The 20,654-nt window shown below is 36.1% G+C and overlaps 1 protein-coding gene across 2 annotated transcripts in view; it reads right to left on the bottom strand.

The window, feature by feature from the left end:
- PLAGL1 (PLAG1 like zinc finger 1) overlaps positions 1–20,426 on the bottom strand; it is a 137,076-nt gene extending 116,650 nt beyond the window's left edge. The window contains exon 1 of one of the 2 annotated variants that reach the window (XM_074309639.1): positions 20,290–20,426. The gene's annotated coding sequence lies outside the window, so the exon portion shown is untranslated. Of the gene's footprint in view, positions 1–19,903; positions 20,029–20,289 lie in introns of those variants that run through there. The other variant, XM_074309638.1, reaches the window with a different exon arrangement.
- Positions 20,427–20,654: the final 228 nt, after the last annotated feature.

Here is a 20,654-nt window from a genome sequence, read left to right as displayed (position 1 = left end):
TTCCTATACATATCTGTACACATATATGTAGGTGTGTATTCTACTTTTTATTTTGGAAGATAAATTTCCTATTTTTTTTTTCATACTGCTTGTTTTTACATAAAACTATCTGCATTCTTGCTGGATACATTAAAGATATTTGCATTAGTTTTAATTTTTTATGTTAATTAATTTTTTTCCTTCATACCATGAATTTAAATTTTGACAGTCCATTATTGGCTACTTTTGAGGGAAAATAATTTACAGTGAATTTTTTTTTTTTTGCATTTACTAAATTTTCCTTTTACAAATTTGATATAGAATTTCTTTTTGAAGTATTCTTTCAACTTCTTGGTATTCTAACTTTGTTTTCTTTTCTTGATCAATTAGGTTATATGAAGGAGGGAGGATATTTTACTTCCTATTTCCTCTCCCCACCCAGTCCAGGTATAGTATAGTCAAAGTATAAGGTGCTGATCCGATAACAAGGTGTTAATAAACAATATGCCACCTGGAGTATAAGCACCTCTCTGATTATACCAGGGGCTTTGACAGGGCTGGCTGCCCTGAAAAATGGACAAATTCCTGGAGATAACATAGGTTAAAAGTAGAAGAAAAATAGAGACAGAAATCTCCACTTAAAAATTAAAAGTTTTAATGTTTTACTTGGGAGACTTGTCCAGGATCCTTCAGACTAATCCTAAACCCCACATGCTTAATCCCTTTTGAGGAAGCCTCACATATTTTATAGGCTTTTCTGAGATTTTTTTTTTAACCAAATCTGCTTGTCCTGTTATCAGGTGAGTTTGGAACTCTATTATGTATTATTGAATTGAATCTTTTAAGCAAACAAATGAAAGAAAATATTGGAGTCCGATTACATTAAAATATAATATTTTGCAAGATAAAAAGGATAAAACACACTGGGAAAATATTTGTATTAAAATATATTAAATAAAAGACCAATTGATTTTTAAAAGATTTATCTGTATACATAAGATTAAAAAATGATCACATATACACACTTCATATATACATAGCTATCTACCTACATACGTTCATATACACACAGACACTGCCATAGAACAATGATAAACACATAATTTTTGAAGAAAATACAGCTTGCACGTGACACAATTTTTAAAATTCCATTATAAGATATACTTAAAATCAACACCAAGAAGGGCAGAAAAGGGAGAATAAGCACTGATGTAACACCTATCATGTTTTAAGCACTGTGCTAACAAGCACACAAAAACTACAACAATGGAGATGAAAAAAACATTAAAGGGAAATTGAACTCTGATCCTCTGAAAACCAATAATTACAACATGCCTCCTTTTGTAAGAATGGATCATTAGTCCTAATTTATAAGAAATCAAACCATTCTCCAATTGATAAATGGTCAAAGGATATGAACAGACAATTTTCAGATGATGAAATTGAAACTATTTCCACTCATATGAAAGAGTGTTCCAAATCACTACTGATCAAAGAAATGCAAATTAAGACAACTCTGAGATACCACTACACACCTGTCAGATTGGCTAAGATGACAGGAACAAATAATGATGAATGTTGGAGGGGATATGGGAAAACTGGGACACTAATACATTGTTGGTGGAGTTGCGAAAGAATCCAACCATTCTGGAGAGCAATCTGGAATTATGCCCAAAAAGTTATCAAACTGTGCATACCCTTTGATCCAGCAGTGCTACTACTGGGCTTATATCCCCAAAGAAATACTAAAGAGGGGAAAGGGACCTGTCTGTGCCAAAAGATTTGTGGCAGCTCTTTTCGTAGTGGCTAGAAACTGGAAGATGAATGGATCTTCATCAATTGGAGAATGGTTGGGTAAATTATGATATATGAATGTTATGGAATATTATTGTTCTGTAAGAAATGACCAACAGGAGGAATACAAAGAGGTTTGGAGAGACTTGCATGAACTGATGCTGAATGAAATGAGCAGAACCAGGAGATCATTATACACTTCAACAACAATACTGTATGAGGATGTATTCTGATGGAAGTGGATATCTTCAACATAGGGAAGATTCAACTCACTTCCAGCTGATCAATGATGGACAGAAATAACTACACCCAGAGAAGGAACACTGGGAAATGAATGTAAAATATTAGCACTACTGTCTATCTACCCAGGTTACTTATACCTTCAGAATCTAATACTTACCGTGCAACAAGAAAATTGGATTGACACACATATATTGTATCTAGGTTATACTGTAACGCATTTAATGTGTATAGGATTGCCTGTCATCTAGGGGAGGAAGTAGAGGGAGGGAGGGGAAAATCTGGAAAAATGAATACAAGGGATAATGTTATTTAAAAAAATTACTCATGCATATGTACTGTCAAAAATTATAATTATAAAATTAATTTTAAAAATAAACAAAAAAAAGAGTGGATCATTGGATTGGTTGTTTTGAGAAATGCTTTATCGAATTAAATTGGGGGAAGAAGAATATATCAAAAACTATTTTTAAAAAAACCTCACTGTTGGCAATACTGCAAGACTCATCCGCCTGAGTTCAAATCTGGTTTCAGACACTAACTGTGTGACTCTGAGCAGGTCACTTAACTAGGTTTGCCTCGGTTTTCTCACCTGTAAAATGAACCAGAGAAGGAAATGGCAAACTACTCTAGTACCTTTTCTAAGAAAGCACTTGACCTGACTTAGAGTCAGGAGGATCTGAATTAAAATGTGGCCTCAGATTCGTAACATTTACTAGTTGTATGACCAAGGGCAAGTCACTTAACCTTGATTACCTTGGGGAAAAGAAAGGAAAGAAAGAAAAAGAAAACTCTAAGTGGGATCACAAAGAATTGGCCACATTTTGACAACAAATTATTCTAAATCCAATGTTATTCCACTAAACCAAAGAATAAAAACACCATTACATGGTTGATTTTAGGGAGCAATGTGGCAATATGTAAGAATAATAAAGTTGATCACACAAATCGACTCAATAATCTTACTAGAACTTTGTTTCAAAGATATTATGAAACCAAAAAAGACTTATACTTTGTGTGTGTAGAATATATATAAAACAGCTAAAATAAGATACCAATGTGGACAATGACTAAAGAATGCTAAACAAATTGATATATTAATACAGTGAAATTTTGCCCTCTTGTAAAAAAAGGAAAAACATTAAAAGAAAATCTACAAAGATGAATATGAAGTAATGCAGATCAAGAACATTTGAGCCAGAGCACCATACATGCTGTCTACAACTCTCTCTCTTTTTTAAAAAAGCCAAATATAATGTATTTTATGTGGATTTGTAGTGGAACCTTTTTTTGGTTGATATTTATTATTTGATAAATTCAATTATATAAAATATATTGTAATTCCTATTTTACCACTTCTACAAAAACTTACGGAAACTTTCATTTGTTTTAAGAGCAGAAAAGTTGGAAATTATAGCTATGCTATTAGGTACTTTGCTCTAAGGAGTCAGAAAAAGGTTATTTTTTAACATGATCTATGAGGGGTTTATGGAAAAGATAAAATTTTTCCTGTTAGACCTATCTTAACCATTATTTTATGAAGAAATCATATTATAGAGAGAATTTTACAAGTAATATGTCTAGAAAGAAACAAGAATAAGAGCTTGAGAGAAGCAAAAGGGATTTTTTTCCCTCTCAAAGCTGGAGATAAGCTAGAGAAGACAGAGGAAAAAGATCGAAGGATCTTCTTTATCTTCAAAAAGATTTTGATTTTCTGAATGAACTAAATAGAATAGAATTGTTCTCAAGTATGAAGATAATTCATCTAAACTTACAGAAAAGTGCTGAGGTGACTTTGGTTATAATTTTTCTCACTTCCAAAGCATTTTGAATACTTATTTGTATTTCTTATGATTGATTTTAGTATTAACTTGTGTATTCAGTAACTGTAATGTCATATAGCAATATTCATTACTACCATTTAGAAAGGAGTCTTCTACAGTTGAATTAATCAGTAATATTAGAGGAAACAATCACAGTCAACAAGGATTTATTATTTCTTTACTATATTCCAGGAATTATGCAAAAGGGCAGAAAGGGCAGGGGGAGGAGAAAGGTGGGGGACAATACTAAGAAAGGCAAACACAGTTCCTGCCCTCAAAAAGCTTATTTTTTAGTGCAAGGAAACAGCATATAAATAATAAGTATGTCTGTAACACATTTAATATGTATGGGATTGCCTGTCATCTAGGGGAAGGAGTAGAGGGAGGGAGGGAAAAATTTGGAAAAATGAATACAAGGGATAATGCTGTTAAAAAAAAAAAAAAAAAAAATTACCCGGGGCAGCTAGATGGCGCAGTGGATAGAGCACCAGCCCTGAATTCAGGATGACCCTTAGCTGTGTGACCCTGGTCAAGTCACTTAACCCTAGCCTTTAAAAAAAAAATTTACCCATGCATATGTACTGTCAAAAAAATTATAATTATAAAATTATCCAAAAAAAAATAAGTACATATAATTAAGTATAGAGTAGATGAAAGTAATCTTAGAGAAGAGAAAATCTAGCAGCTGGAGGTCAGGAAACTGCAAAACTTTGGTAGTGAAGTAGCACAATTAGTACAACCATAGGCCTGGAGTCAAAACACCTCAGTTCAAAACCTCCCTCAGACTCTTACTATATAACCCTGCACAAATCATGTAGCCAGTGTATGCTTCAGTTTTCTCATTTGTAAAATAGGGTAATACTATTTTCTACCTCCTAAGGTTATTGTGAGAACCAAATAAGCTAATATTTGTAAAGCACTTTGTAAACTTTAAATCACTACAGAAAATCTGGCTATTATTATAGTTGTTATTTGAGCTAAATCTTGAAGGATGCCAGGGATTCCAAGAAACACAGATGAGAAGAGAAAGTATTACAGACATGGGGCACAGCCAATGGGGAAAAGATTTTGATAAGAGATAAAGTGTCATGTAAGAAGAATAGCAAATAGGCCAGTGTAAATGATTCATGGAGTATTCAAAGCATAAGACGGGAAAGGTAGAAAGGGACCAGATGATGAAGAGCTTTAAATACTAAAAGAGGACTTCATATTTTATACTGAAGGTAAAAGGAAGCAACTGAAGTTAACTGAGAGGCAACTAGATGGCACAGTGGATAGAGAACTAGGCAATATTCCTGAGTTCAAGTCTGACCTCAGACATTTACTTTCTGTGTGACTCAAAGCAAGTCCCTTAACTCTGGTCTGTCTCAATTTCGTCATCTGTAAAATGAGCCGCAGAAGGAAATGGCCAACCATTCCAGTATCTTTGCCAAGAAAACCCCAAATGGGATCGTGAAGAGTCAGACTTGACTGAAATGACTGAATAACCACATACACACACACACAAAGGTAGCCGAATAGAAACTTGATGTTGTAAAGGTAGAAACAACAAAATTTAGTGACTGAATGGATGTATGAGGTGAATGAGTGAAATCAAGGATGATACTGAGATCTAGAGATAGGGAGAATGATGAAACCTTCTGAAATAACAGACAAGTACAGAAGAGGGAAGGATTTCATGGGAAAGGTTAAGTTCCATTTTGGATTTGTTTAGCTAGAGATACATATGGATCATACAATTCAAGATATCTTATTGACAATCAATGGGTAATTAGGAATTAATACTCAGGAGAAAACTAGGTTGGATATATTGATCTTAGAATCATCTGCATAGAAATAACCATTGAACTATTGAACACATAGGAACTGAGATCACCAAGTGAGAGAATAAAAGAGGAGGCAAGACAGAGTCTTGGGGGAACACCCACAATTAATGGTCAGAAAACAGATTAGATTTAGCAAAGGAGACTGAGAAGGAAAACCAAGCAGCACGGTGTCACAGAAACCAAAAGAGGAAAAACTAGTTAGAGAAAGAATAGATGACAAAGAGTGTAAAATGCTGCAGGAAGATCAAAAAAGATAAAAATTGAGAAAATGGCATTAGATTAGAAATCACTGATAATTTTGAAGAAAGCAGGTTAAGTTGGATGACGGCAGAAGCCATATCAAAAAGGATTTAGAATTGAGTGAGAGGAGAGAAGTGAGAGCAGGGAGTATACATGGGTCTCTCAAGGAGTTGAGACATTAAGGGAGAGAAAGATAGAGGATAATAACTATCAGAGGTAGAAGGAACAAATGAAAGGACTTTTTTTTAAGGATGGGAAATATGTATGTTTGTAGAAGAAAAAGAAAGAGTTACTAGACAAGGAGAGATTGAACATTAAAAAGTAGGAGTAATCAATCTGTTGGGGATGAAATGGATCAAGTTTGCTTGTGAAAGGGTTGACCTTGGAAAGAATAAAGGCCACCTCTTTATTAGAAATTGGAATAAAGAGGAGATAAGAAGTGAAATAATGGTGAAGTACAAGGCAAGGTCCTCAGCTAAGAGAGTGAGTTTGGAGGGTATCATAGAAAGCTTGGGAAGAAGCAAGGAGGTTTGGAATTGGGCTCTGAATTTAGCTGAATATATGAATATGTTGAAATTTTATTAAAGGTATCATTAATTATTTGAAGAAGGTAAGCGGAACAGTAAATAGGGCTCTGGGCCTAAAGTCAGGAAGACCTGAGTTCAAATCCAACCTGAGGCACAAGTTAGATCACTATGGACAAGTTACTTAATTTCTGCCTTTAATTCATCATCTATAAAGTAGGGATAATAGCATCTACCTCCCAGAGTTGTTTGAAGGATCAAATGAGATGGTATTTGTAAAATACTTTGAAACTGCCTGGCACATAGTAGATGCAATACAGTAGATAGAGTGCTGAGCCTGAACTCAGGAAGACTCAACTTTCTGAGTTCAAATCTGGCTTCATATACTTACAAACTATGTGATCCTGGGCAAGTCACTTACCCCTGTTTGCCTCAGTTTCCTCATCTATAAAATGAGCTGGAGAAGATAATGGCAAACTACTTCAATTATCTTTGACAAAAAAAAAATTGAATCATGATGAGTCAGACAAGAGTGAAAAATGACCAAATAACAATAACAATTATTACTCAATACTACTGGGTTACTCTAAATCTTGGAATGATAAGATTAAATCTAGGGAAAAAGTAAAGTATTAACTGAAAATGAACTCAGAAGTGAGTCTGGTGACCCATGAAGCTCTATCACATAGTAGAGATCATTATGGTCATCCTCCTATCCCTGCTATCTGATACTATCTTATAAGGCTGTGAGTCATGGAACAGTACAGTCTCTGAAGAATTAAAAACAAATATTACTGGAAGGGCAAAGAAGAGGCACATAGTGGGTGTGAGTAGGCTCTAATACATATCAAACAAAGAATTTCCCAGACGTGTATATCAAGACGTCATTAAGGAAATATAAAATCACAAAAGAAAATGGGCTGGTCTTTGGGGGATAACTGATAGATAGCCCAATTTCTTCACTGGTATCTTCACAATAGCAGAAGAAAATGAGGAAGGGCACTAGCACATTAGCACATTAGGTGGACATCCTGCGGTGAACTTAAGGAAAGACAGATGTGTTAGACAGAAGGGGCAATACAGCCCTTTTGTTCATGACCCTAAAATTGTTTGCATGGCAATGAAGGAGTAGTATTCTGAAAGCCAAGGAGAGCCTTGTAATTCTATCACCACACAACTCTAGTGTGGTTTTTACTGGCTGGAGTGTCCAAAATAAGTTTGAGGGATGCAGAATGACTAACAATTAGAGTCTTGGCAAAGGTTAAAAGGAATTTTCTAATCCAAGTTAGAATCAGCACCAAAGAAAAAACTTACTCTTTGCCTGGTAATCTGTTGGCTATTGCTCACTGCACCTAGTTGGGTATAGGGTCACAGCCTTTGTTCACACACTAAAGATCTTTTAATCCTCCCTTACTAGCAAGTGGCTTACTAGATTCTGTATCCCTGCAAATGATAACAGAGTTCAGTAAATTGCCCTTAAGAGAATAACTGACAACCATATGTATATCAGAGTAATTGATAATATGTTAACTTTAAGGAAAATTTATCCTTTGTAGAAATAGAAGAGAGGACAATGGGATTTTTCATCATCACTTAATTTGCTAATTTTTTTAATGTCTTCTTTGCTTTAAGTCAGTATGTTCCATGTCCTTAAAATGATATAAACCTTGTTTTACTGAGTCTGTATCCCAAAGAGATCATTAAAAAGGGAAAAGAACATACTTGTATAAAAATGTTTGTAGCAACCCTTTTTTGTAGGAATTGGAAACTGAATGGATGCTCATCAATTGGGGAATGGCTGAATAAGTTATGGTATGTGAATGTTATGTAATATTATTGTTCTATGAGAAATGATCAGTAGACTAATTTCAAAAAGGCCTAGCGAGACTTACATGAACTAATGCTAAGTGAAGTGAATAGAACCAAGAGAACCTTGTACACAGAAACAATAGGATTGTGTTATGCTCAGTTATGATGGACTTGGTTCTTTTCAACAATGAGGTGATTCTGGGCAATTCCAACAGATTTTTGAAGGAGAGAACCATTTTTATCCAGAGAGAAGACTGTGGGAACTAAATGTGGATCACAACATAGTATTTTTCACCTTTTTTTGTTCTGGTGGTTTGCTTGCTTGGGTTTTTTTCTCATTTTTTTTTTCTTTTTGAACTGATTTTTCTTGTATAGCATGATAAATATGAAAATATGTATAGAAAGAATTGCACATATTTAACATATTTGCATTACTTGCTGTCTAGAGGAGGGGGATGAAGGAAAGGAAAAAAACTTGGAACACAAGTTTTTGCAAAGGTGAATGTTGAAAAATATCTTTATATGTATTTTGAAAAATAAAAAGCTATTGTTATTTTTATTAATGAATCACACACTGGTGTAGGCTCATGAATTATGGTTTTGAATGGGTGTTGATTCACAAAGTATCTTGAGTAAAATTACTTTCTAAGGATTCTGGTATGATACACGGGCCTGAGTGCCAAAGATGTTTGTAGTAAACATAGGGTAATAAACATAATGAATTTAAATTTCTTAAAGAGTCCTTGACTCAAAGAACTTGTCTTCTTATTAGGAAGAATACATATGTGTGTGTGTGTGTGTGTGTGTGTGTGTGTGTGTATAAATTATATAAAGCAATAAATGATTAATTGTCAAAACTAAGTAGTATATCAATGTAGACGCAAAATATCATCTTCATGCAGAAATTTCCCATCCAAAATTGGTTCTGATTTGCCTAGCTCTTTTAAGTATTTGAGCAAAGTACTTATAACCAGTAACAAATTATAGTTATTGCCAATGAAAATATTTTAAACAATTAAAAACATTTAATTCATATTTACTAAGTCTTAACAGTAACATTTTTAACTCCAAAATTAAAAAATAGAATCATAGTTTTGGAGCTGGAAGAAACTTAATAAGTCATATAAACTACTCCTTCCCTCTTCTTACAGATGAGGAAATGGACTTAGAATGAAAAGAAAACTAAATTTGGAGAGGAAATGATAAAACCAGGATTTAAACCTGCATCTAATCTAATCTCATCCAAATCTAATTTTCTTTCCATTGTACTTGCCTTCTTTAAATCTACTAAAACTTTATATTCCATATCCCTTCAGCAAATCACAAACACAGAATAAGTTAGAATCTCCCCATGCATTACATATTGAATTAATTTAGTATAAAATCAATTTAAGTTTACAAATGAAACAAAGTTCTAAAAGAAACATCATTTAAAAGTGTTTGTGTTGCAAATGCATTTTAAAGACAAACACAGACCAATCTTAAGAAACTACAAAGATTTATAACCTCCTTAACTATTATAATCTACATCTTTACTTACTTTATTCTGCTTACACTAGATTGATTTTACTTTATATTCCAGCAAACTAGTCTACCTGCTGTTCTCTGTATATGATATCCCACATTTGACTCAATGCCACTAGTTTTAAATGTTTTTCACATCATCACCATCCCTTGACTAAAAGTTACTTTCATTATTTACTTAATTATTTAAAGATATTGTTTCATTCCAGTAGAACATCAGTTCCTTGAAGAAAAATGGTATTTCATATTGGTCTTTTTATCCTCAACACCTTATAAGTAATAGGCATTTAATAAATATGTGTTGAAGTGAATTGAAAATGATTTGCTATCACACCATTGTCACAGTGCTTTTTTAATATTTGAAGAGAAGAGGGGAAGAGATGTTTCCAAGAGCTGTTTAGATACAGTAATATCCTCTACAACAAGGCCTTCACAAGAACTTACTAAAGGGATAGTGAAAATCAAACAATTCCAAGGATTAATACTCAAAAATAAGTTCAGATGCCTTATCTTGATTTTATGACTGCTGCAAAGAATGGAATTTTTGTCATATAAGAATTTTTTTAGTATTGCTTTACATAATCTAAATGAATTATAAGTGGATTATGGATCACATAATGATTCTATCCATATATTAGACTCTTTCTAAGATTGCTTCTAAGCCATTTATACAGCTCTCTGGATCAGTTCATCCAGATTGCCTAGAAATGGGGCAGCTAGGGGGCATTATAGAACACTGGCTCAGGAGTCAGGAGAATCTGAGTTATATAAGTAGAATGAAATAAAGTTGGAAAGGAAGGTGTTTACAATCTACAGAGAGCCCTGAAAGTCAATCAGTGGAGCCAGAATCATAATTAATACCCAATAGAGACCCTGAGGAAATAAGTTGCATGACCATATCTATGTAGAAAGATTAGTCTGACAGCAGCAGTAGGAAAGACAGATTGAAGGGAAAAGAAGAATGAAGGCAGGAAGATATGTTAATAAGTCACTATATTGCCCAGTTAGGTAGTAATAGGGGCCTGTACCAAGTTGACAGGAGAGGGAATGGAATATTGAATACAGCCTTTCTCACTCTCATTTTATTCTCTATTTCTGCCTTAGCCCTCTGCATTGTCCCCCATTTCGACATTAACTCTATTTCTCTTTTCTGATGAAAAGACTATTGGAATTTGAAACTGCCACTTAAATATTCTACATCTGATAGGACTGTGTCATTACTATAGGGAGATTAGTAAAACCCACATAATCTCACTGGATTGACACACTGGCTAGAAGTACCATCTTCTTGATTTGCCTTAATCCTCCACTTTCCCCACATTCCCTGTGTTGAGCTTCACCCAAGGAAAACCTCCAGGGCTCTATATCCAGAGAAGTCTACAAAACTATCAGGTATCCACACCTGGTCAAATAAACTATTTACATTGACTTATATTCTCTCATTTTCCACAGTCACATAAATCTCTTATTTTATGTGTGTGGGGTGGGGTATGTGTATTTTCTCTGTCCTATCATAGATACATACTACTTTTCATTCTCCATACAAGTATCTGATTCCCTTTCCCTTTCTTTGTACCTCTTCAACAATTTTCAATGTCCTCTGTTATAATCACCCAGCAGATTGCTTCCTAACCATGTCTACTGCACTGATTCCCAGTATCAGGAGAATTTCCTGCCCTCCTTCAAAATCCAGTGACAAGAAGCAAGAATTAATAATTACCAAAAAAAAATGAACTCTCTTAAATCACACCCACAAATGTCCTCCATTCAGAGTTTATTACATATTCAATCAGCTGACAAATTTAGTCATTTCTATCTCTATAACATGTCTTATATCTGTCCCTTTAAGTTTCACAAACATAGCAACCACCCCTAGTCCAGGCCTTCATCACTTCTTACCTAGACTACGACAAAATCTTCCTAATTGATTTCTCATGTTCAAGTCTCTCTTTTCCAATTAATCCTTAACATAATTACCAAACAATTTTTGTACATTATTCTGTTACTTAATAAATTCCAGTGCCTCCCTATTACCTCTAGGATCAAGTATGAATTCACATCTGACATTTAAAGCTCTTTACAATAACCTGGCCCACTACTTTTACATTCTTATTCTAAGTGACTTCCACTCAAGCAGTGCAATCCAGACCCATTAGCTTTACTGTGGTTTGTCCTATACCTAATCCCTCACCTCTGCACTTTTGCACAAGCTGCCCACAAAGGCTGGAATGCATTTAAGGGCTGGCACAATTTTCACTTCTGCCTTTGTATATTCAGAACTTCAAAGCATATCTAGCAATATGGTAGGCACTTAATAAATGCCTGTTGATTGATAGCAAAAAGGAGGGAACTGGTGAGTTTTATTTCATTGAAAGAGTAGTATTATGTCAGTACACTTGATTATTATATGCCGTCTTGCATTATGAACCAAATATTTTCTGTATTTAATCTCTCCAACTATACAAGCTCTTTAAGGGCAGGTCCAGGACTTCATGCTTTCTTTAAAAAAAAAAAAAAAAAAATATATATATATATATATATATATATATATATATATATATATTCTAAAGCGGGACTGCACAAAATAGGCAAGGAATAGATACTAATTAAAAGCATGTTTGCTTGACCAATTGACTATCAAGTCAGAATAAAATTGACTGATGAACATAGATAAAAGATAAAGTTTGAAATCAAAATCAGAAGGGAGGATTATAAAAGTTATTTTGATGCCAAAAAAGATTTCTGGTAAGAAAAACCAGGTCAATTTCAGTCAAACAAAAGTCTTCTCTACACATTTCTGTGTCCTTGTTCTACAATGAAGAGAACCTAGGGTATACTTTATCCACTGCAGATTAGCAATCAACATTCTAATTAATACATGACCCACATCCATGAGCTTTCTATCCATTTTCAGGATCCTCAGGGACTGAAGAATATGTAGAAAGAAATATAAGGACAAATATCAGAAATTGAGACACGAATACTACCAGCAACACTGAATAGCTGGAAAGCAGAAAATATTTTTATACGAAAAGTTATAACATTCCTAAATTTAAATTTCCCTTAAACATATCACCATTCTTGTTTTTTAGTCCCTCTCTAGGTGAGGAATTGCTCTATAATATCTGGATGGAAGAAACAAATAAACTCATTTTTGCCTAATGGTGGCAGAATAGAAGTAGAACAATTCAGACAGGCAATTACCATCCAACATGTAACATAGAATCAATTGATAGGTCAATTTACATTTATTAAGCTCCTACTATGTACCAGGCACTGTGCAAATCACTGAGGATACAAAATGAGGCAAAAGACAGGCTCTGCCCTCAAGGAGTTTACAATCTAATGGGAGAAATAACATGAAAAATAAATACATTTAGAATATAAAGCAAACTATATACAGGATAAATATGAAATAATTAATAGAGGAAAAGTACTAGAATTAAGATGGTTGGGAGGGGATTCCTGCAGATTTTAGCCAGGGAGGTCAGTAATCATAGGGAAAGAATTACAGATATGTGAAATAGTCAAAAGAAAATTTCAGGATCATCTTTTTCATGTCTCAGAAGCCAGTGTTACTGAATAAAATACCTATTAGGAAGCAAAGTGTGAGAAAGCCTGGAAAGATAGCAGAGGACTAGATTATGAAGAGCTCTGAATGCCCAACAGAATTTTTAGTTTGGTCCTAGAGATAATAGGAAATCACTGTGGTTTACTGAGTAATAATTCATATGATCAAATCCATGTTTGTAAAATCACTTTAGTGATTGAATAGAGAATGGATTGGAGTGAAGAAATAATCCAGGCATGAGGTGAAGAGGGACTGCACTGGAGTGGTGGCAGTGCCAGAAGAAAAAAGAGAGAACATTCAAGAGATATTGCAAAAGCAACAGCTTAGATATAGGGAGCAAGAGATTGCAAGAAATACAGGATGACTCCTAGTTTGGGAGCCTGAAGGACTAGAAGGATAGTGTTTCTCTCTACAGTAATAGGAAATTATAGGGAATGGGGAGAGAGGTAGAGGGAAAGAAAATGAGTTGATATATTAAATACAAGATTTCTACTAGACATCCAGGGCATATTTATCTGAAAAACACTTGGAGATGTGGAATTGGATATCCGCAGAGAGACTAGGGCAGGATAGGTAAATTTTAAAATCATCAGCATAGAGATGATAATTAAATCCACGGGAACTGATGGAATCATCAAGTGAAGTAGTATAGAGGAAGAAGAGAAGAGGGCCCAGGCAAAAACCTGAGAACACTTACCGTTAAAGGGCATGATCTTTAGTAGGATACAGAAAAAAGTAATCATATAGAAAGAGGAAAACAAGGAGAGAGTAATGTTCTGAAAATCTTGAGACAAATGAATTCAGAGAAAGTAAATGAAATTTGAGAAAAATCCATTAAATTTGACAACTAAAAGATCATTAGTAATTTTGGAGAGAGCAATTTCAGTGGAATGATAAGGTAGAAAGCCAGAATAAGTAATTAAGAAGAATGAGAGAAGAGAGAATGGAAGCACCTATTGTTGGTAGATTTATCAGGAGTTTAGCTATAAAGGGCAAAAGAAATATAGGACAATAGCAGGGATAAAAGGACCAAGTGAGGGATATATTTTTTTTCTTCAGGATAGCAGAGACATGACCATGTTTGTAGCTTAAAAGGAAATAATTCAGTAAAGAGGGAAAGACTGAAAATAAGAGAAAGAATAGGGAAGACAAAGAAGACAATCTCTGAGTGGAGATGGCATAGAAAGGGACCACTTAAACAAGTAGAAGGGTTAGTCTTGATAAGGCCACCTCATCATGTGAAGTGGATAAAGTAGAAAGTGTCAGAAGACAACTGAGTGACAGAAGAAGAGGGAAAAAGAGGGAGTTCATGGTAAACAGTCTCAAATTTTTTTCAACTATGGAGCAAAGTTCTCAACTGAGAATGGGGAGGGAAACCCTTAAAGGGTTTGAAGAGGAATGAAAAGAAAGCTATTTCCAAAAAAAGGGGAGAAAGTGTTTAGATAAGGGAAGTAGAGGGAAGAAAGGGATTGAAGATCATCATAGTATGGACAAAGAGTAGGATTTTGTAAGGGAAGGAAAAAGAATAAGTAAAAAGTCAATAGAATATGATTGGGTAAGGAAATTTCAGAATCCTTGAACAAAGAGGTAGCACATTTATGGGGAATGGCAAGGTCAAAAGTATGATCATATTTTGTGTGTGGCTAAGGTGATGTAAAGGAATAGTTCATGGGAGGTGAGTGGATTGAGGAATTGAATGGTTAGGAGTTTTGAGAGAGAATTAAGTGTATTGAAATTCCTAAGTATGAGGGAAGGAATTGAGGAGGAGAGAAAAACTTATATCAAACTCATTCAAGAAGGAAGGAGAGTGACCTAGGGGAAAAGGAAGAAGGTATACAAATGATAGCTACAAAGATTTTCACTGGGTGGTAGCTAAGAATTCCATGAAGCTCAAAGGAAGAGAGGTTACTGATTATGGAAAAAGGAGGAGAACCTGGAAGTGGCAATGGGGAGCAAGAAGAATCCCAACTCCACATTCTCAACCAGTGAGTCCAGGAGAAAGAGTGAAGGTGTAGGTAGTATTAGAAAGGGTGGCCAGAGGAAGTCAGATTTCAGTAAGAGCTAGCAGATGGAAAGAGTGGGTGGAAATGGAAGAAGATAGAAGGAAAAGAGTTAAGATGAATCGAAATTTATTACCTAGGAAACAAACATTCCAGAGGATACAGAGGAAGCACTAGATGGAATCAGGGAGAGGAGAAAAATTGAGAGGGATGTGAATGGGGAATTGGGTGGTAAGAATGTAAATAGGATTTGGATGATAATCTATAGTTCAGAATCACTGGGATGTGAAGGGTATGACCAGATATGAGAATGTTCATCACTGAGTAGTAAGTGGTACTTTCTGTCCTTAAATGACAGATAAAACAGAAGATCTGAAGTCAAAGGGAGGGGTTGCTCTTCTTTGTGCTGGAGATTCCCAATATCCTAGTTGAGAGAGTGAGCTAGCAATAGAAGGTAGAAGATGCCTTATGGTGATATAGATGGAAGTGGTTACTTTGGAGCATATGAAAGAAGCTCTGCCTTTCCTCAAGGGACACACTATACTCAATAGGAAAGGGGAGGTTCAAGGCACAAGAGTGTAGTGCCAGTAGGTAGAATAATAGAATAATAGATTTGAAGATAGAAAGGATCTCAGAGATTAACACCTTGATATTACATTATAAAGAAATGAAGTGTCATGAAGTTAAATGACTTTTCCAAGGTCACAATAATGGCAGATGTAGTCAAGTAGATATGAGTATCCAAATACAACACTTTACACTCTACCATAAACCCTGGTAAATGGTGGTAATAGAAGGGCAGTATGGTATAGTGAGAGCACTAGAAATAACTCCAAGGTATCTGGCATCTCTAAATCTAAGATAAGCATCAAACTGGAGATCTTAGATTGAATAATAATTGGGTAATAATGATAATAGCCAATAATTGGGTAATGATGATAATAGATAACATTTATAGAGCACCTATTATGTACCAATCATTGTGCTAGATGCTTTACAATTATCAGCTCATGTGATCCTCACAACCCTGGGAGGGAAGTGCTATTATTATCCCCATTTTACAGAGGAGGAAACTGAAGCAAATAGTGGGTTAAGTTACTTGCCTAGAGTCATAATCTCTTTAATCTCGTTTCCTCATCTGTAAATTGAGAATAACATGCTTCTCCTTGTATCACAGGGTTGAGGTTTAAAATGTGAGATAGTATCTGTAAAAATTCAACTATACAAATGTTTAGAAAGCTAAAAGTTCAAACACTTTAGTCAAGGTACTTCACAAAAATTCAAACTACTTTTCTAGTCTTATATTTCACTATTTTCTCTCATATATTCTATACTGTGGCCAAGTTAAACTATTCATTCTCTTTTCCTGTACAGGTCTACATAACCTTTGTTCACCCCATTTTCCATAAATGGAATGAAGTCTCTATCCTTTAAAGCCCCAACTAAAATACTACCTCCCCTATATAATTATCTGATTTCACTTGTTAGTAGTGATTTTTTTCTCATTTAACCTAATGCTATAATGTTATTTAAGCAAGTATAGAGATGGCATTGTTACATCTCCATTCTTCATACTTTTCTAGTATGTTTATATTAGACTTTATATGTCTTCTGTATGTAAACATAATTCTCAGTTCCTTGAGAGGAAATATTTTTTTCCTCTTGATATCTGGTGCTAATACACTCAAACAATATCCAAACTACTCATTTGACATATTATTTGGGTGAGGTTCTAGTATCAATTCTGAGAATTTTTTTATCTTTAAATTTTTTAAACAGATTTATCTGACAGCCCTAGAACTTTGCTATCACTGCATTTTAAATGGATAAGCTACCAAAAAATACAAAAAGAAAAGACATAGTAATTACTCTTATTAATAGGGTACCAAAGAAGTCATTTTGATTTCTAAACCATGAATGTTAGTCCTTGGCACATAGTAAATGCTTAATAAGTAAACACTGAAGCTTTTGTCAAACTTAAAAAGCTATCCTTTGAATGAGGGGTGCTTAATGCTTTGACCTACATTTATAACTTCATACTTAATTTTACAACAGACCTGTCAGTGGTGTTACCACTTAAACATATTAGCATTTCACTTATCCAAGAACCTTAGATTGAATAGGATATTGTGCTAGAAATAGGGTTCAGTTTGGCTAAATGAAAATAATCTAGTATATTAAGTATATGAAATAGTAACAGATTAAAAAAAACCATGGTTGTATATGCAACTTCTCAAAGTTTATCCTTTAACATATAAAACATAGCAATGGGGAAAACTGGACCTTGCTTAGTGTTTGGATGATATGAATGTTCTAGATCATTTTCTATATTAGCACTGCTTTGACTCTTCCATGTCCATCTTCCAGCTAAACATTATGGATTTCATTAATTCTATTCCTAATATCAAATGAAAATTTTTCTTTAAGCACAGCATTCATTAAAGCTGTAAAGAATCTATGCACATTTTTCATTTAACTAAATTTTATCTTGTACATGACACATTTTCATATCTATCATGTTATTGTACCCTCAAAAGAGATAAAAAGTCATTTTACAAATTAAGAAAATGAGGCACATCAAGGTTAAATAAATTGTTCAAGGTCACATAGACTAAAACCCATTTCTCTTGATTTATAGACCAATTTCCTTCTACTAAATTACAATCTCTATCCCCTGAATCATTTAATTTATTTCTTCTTATAGTCAAAATAACCAAATCTCAAGCCTCCCCCCACAGCAAAATGATACACACTGAAATCTCTTAATAAATGCTTTTTTACTTATTCAACAATTGTCATGATTTTGAAGCATAGCCATTTGACTAGGACTTTTCTTAGTAATGGTACAAGGTTTTACTTTTTTCCCTGTTTGCTGTTATGTTTCATTTATCACAAATAACAGCCAAGTGAGGAAAAAAAATTGTAATTGTAAAAGCTAGAAAGACAGATTATCTAAAGCAGTAGTTCTCAAAGTGTGGTCCAGTGAATCCTTGAGGTCCGGAAACCTTTTCAAAGAGTCTACAAATTCAAAATTAGTTTTTATTTCTAAACTGGTAAATATCTATAAATAAAATCCAAAAACTTTTTTGACAGATCCTCAATAATTTTTAATGGTATAAAGATGCTAAAAACAAAAGTTTGAGAACCATCTATCTAAAGCAACCTTTATCTTAGAAATGAAGAAACTGAGGCCCAAAAAGTTTAAAAATTATTTCCCCACACAAGCAATAACGATGGGGCAAGGATTCAAACGTAGATCCTTAGACTCAAAAGCCATCACTATGCTCATACTTCCTTCCCACCTTTCTTCAACTACTATTTATTTCTTTACTTCAGCTTCACACACAGCTTACTTCCATCAAATATTTAAGGCAGCGCAACGACACTAACAGTTGCTATCTAAAATGCACAACGTAATAGGATGAAAGCAAAATTTGGTGTAAAAGCTCCACATTCGGAAGCAGAACTGAAATGGAAACAAAGAAGAGAGAAACATTTAACTAAGACTTTTGTGTGGTCTGAATTCTTTTGGGGCAACGGACCCGCCCCGGTCCTTTCTATAGGAATCTGTGGCGACTTTCCCAGCACTCTCTTATATCGCCTTTTCTAAACAATTACATCATAGGATTTAGGACTAGAAGAGGCTTTAAAAGATTATTCCCCTTCAATTTACAGATGAGAGAACTGAGATTAAATGACTTGCCCAAGGTCACCCACGATGTAATTAGTGATACCAAAATTTGAATTCTGATCTTCAGAGTTCTTTCCACTACATCATCTCCCTTACCAGAAGGGAGACTACTGGAACTTTTTTTTTTTTTTTCACATTTTTTTCCCCCGGTGTGAGCGCGCGTGTGCGTGTGCGCGCCTACAGATAGCATTACCTCCCAAAGAGCACAGATCCCCAAAGGCCCAGGTTCTTTTCTCAAGTAACACCTCATGGGTAGGGAAAGTTGGCAAAATATTTTCCCTTGCCTCTAGGGAGAAGAGCGAAGGGGAAAGGCTTTAAACCCGACTGAGAGGTAAAGGAGTAAGTACTTTACGTCCTACTTAAGAGCTCCTTACTTCCCCCACCCCCCACCCCCAAGGAGAGAAGAAACAGCCAGTATCGGAAACTCGAGAAAAAGAAAGCGACCCAGGAGTACAAAGGCTGACCTTCTCTCCTCAGCCCCGGAGTTCGGACGCAATCCTACTCCGGGGGAACCTGCGAACTTCAGCTTCGGGGTGGCACGATCCCAACCTTTTCCTTACTGGGGCTGAGGTGTAAGCAATTTGCTAAACGGGTCAAGGACTCTCTCAGCCCCCAAGGTAAAAGCCCAGAAGTAGTCTACACCTTCCAGTCCCTAAACCCGGGCAACTGCTGGAAGGGAGCTCTCTTCAGCAGCGGAGGAGAAAACAAAAACCAAAAGACAAAAACGTGTGGCTTGCAGTTTCGGGGCACCGGCTGTGCTACCTCCTCGTCCCCGAGTGCCCAGACTAGACACGTTTTGCCCAACCGTGAGCTACCTGAGCTTGGGCTTTCTGCGTCCCCGCCACTGACCTCTCCGGAAAGAAAGCGAAGAAAGACACTTACCAGGCATGCACTCCCCCACCTGAGAGGGGCTTCTCGCTGCCGCAGCTCCCAGCTCAACCTCGCGCGCCGCCCGCCCCGGGGATGGGTGAGCAGCTCGCGCCTCCCCCCAGCCCGTCCGCCTTCCGGGCGGGGGAGGGGGGAGCGGCAGGGAGGGGGAAGCTGCGCCCGCACCTACTCAAGCGAAACAACCCAGCTGGGGCCGCCTCTTCCCAGCCCCACCGAACGTCCAGTCCGCCCGCCGGCCCCGCAGCATCCCCGGCCCCCAGCACCCCCACCGCGCCCTGCCCCACCCACGCCTGGCTATCGGATAGCTCTCCCTTCCCCGAGTTTTAACTTCTCTGCCCTTCGTCTAAGCTCTCCGAAATTCGGGACCAAGTTTCTCCCACCTTGAAAAGTTCGCAGACGGGAGAGGGGAAGGCTTAAACCCACTTCGGGCGCCCCCTGGCCCCTAGCTGTCGGAGGGCAGCTCTGCTGGGAAGCGCGATCTCTCCCGACTCCGCGGCTCGCGACAGTGTCCTCCCCCCTCCAGTGCTCAGCCGCGCGGGCCAGCGAGGTTAGTCCGCTGCGCTCCTGTTCCAGCCAAGCACCGAAAAGGAGAAGAGGAGGAGGAACAGCAGCGGGCGGGGAAAGGGGTGGGTGGGTGGGTGATGTAGATCCCCTCTCGACTACCGGCAGTGTGGCAGAGCAAATAAAACCGCTTCTGGGGATTTCTGAGCTATTTATTTTCCTCTACACGTGAAACAAAGACTGT

Source organism: Sminthopsis crassicaudata, chromosome 4 (assembly GCF_048593235.1).
Source record: "Sminthopsis crassicaudata isolate SCR6 chromosome 4, ASM4859323v1, whole genome shotgun sequence".
Lineage (NCBI taxonomy): Eukaryota > Metazoa > Chordata > Mammalia > Dasyuromorphia > Dasyuridae > Sminthopsis > Sminthopsis crassicaudata.
Note: the sequence above shows the minus strand (reverse complement) of the source record. Positions and strands in the feature narration are given on the sequence as shown.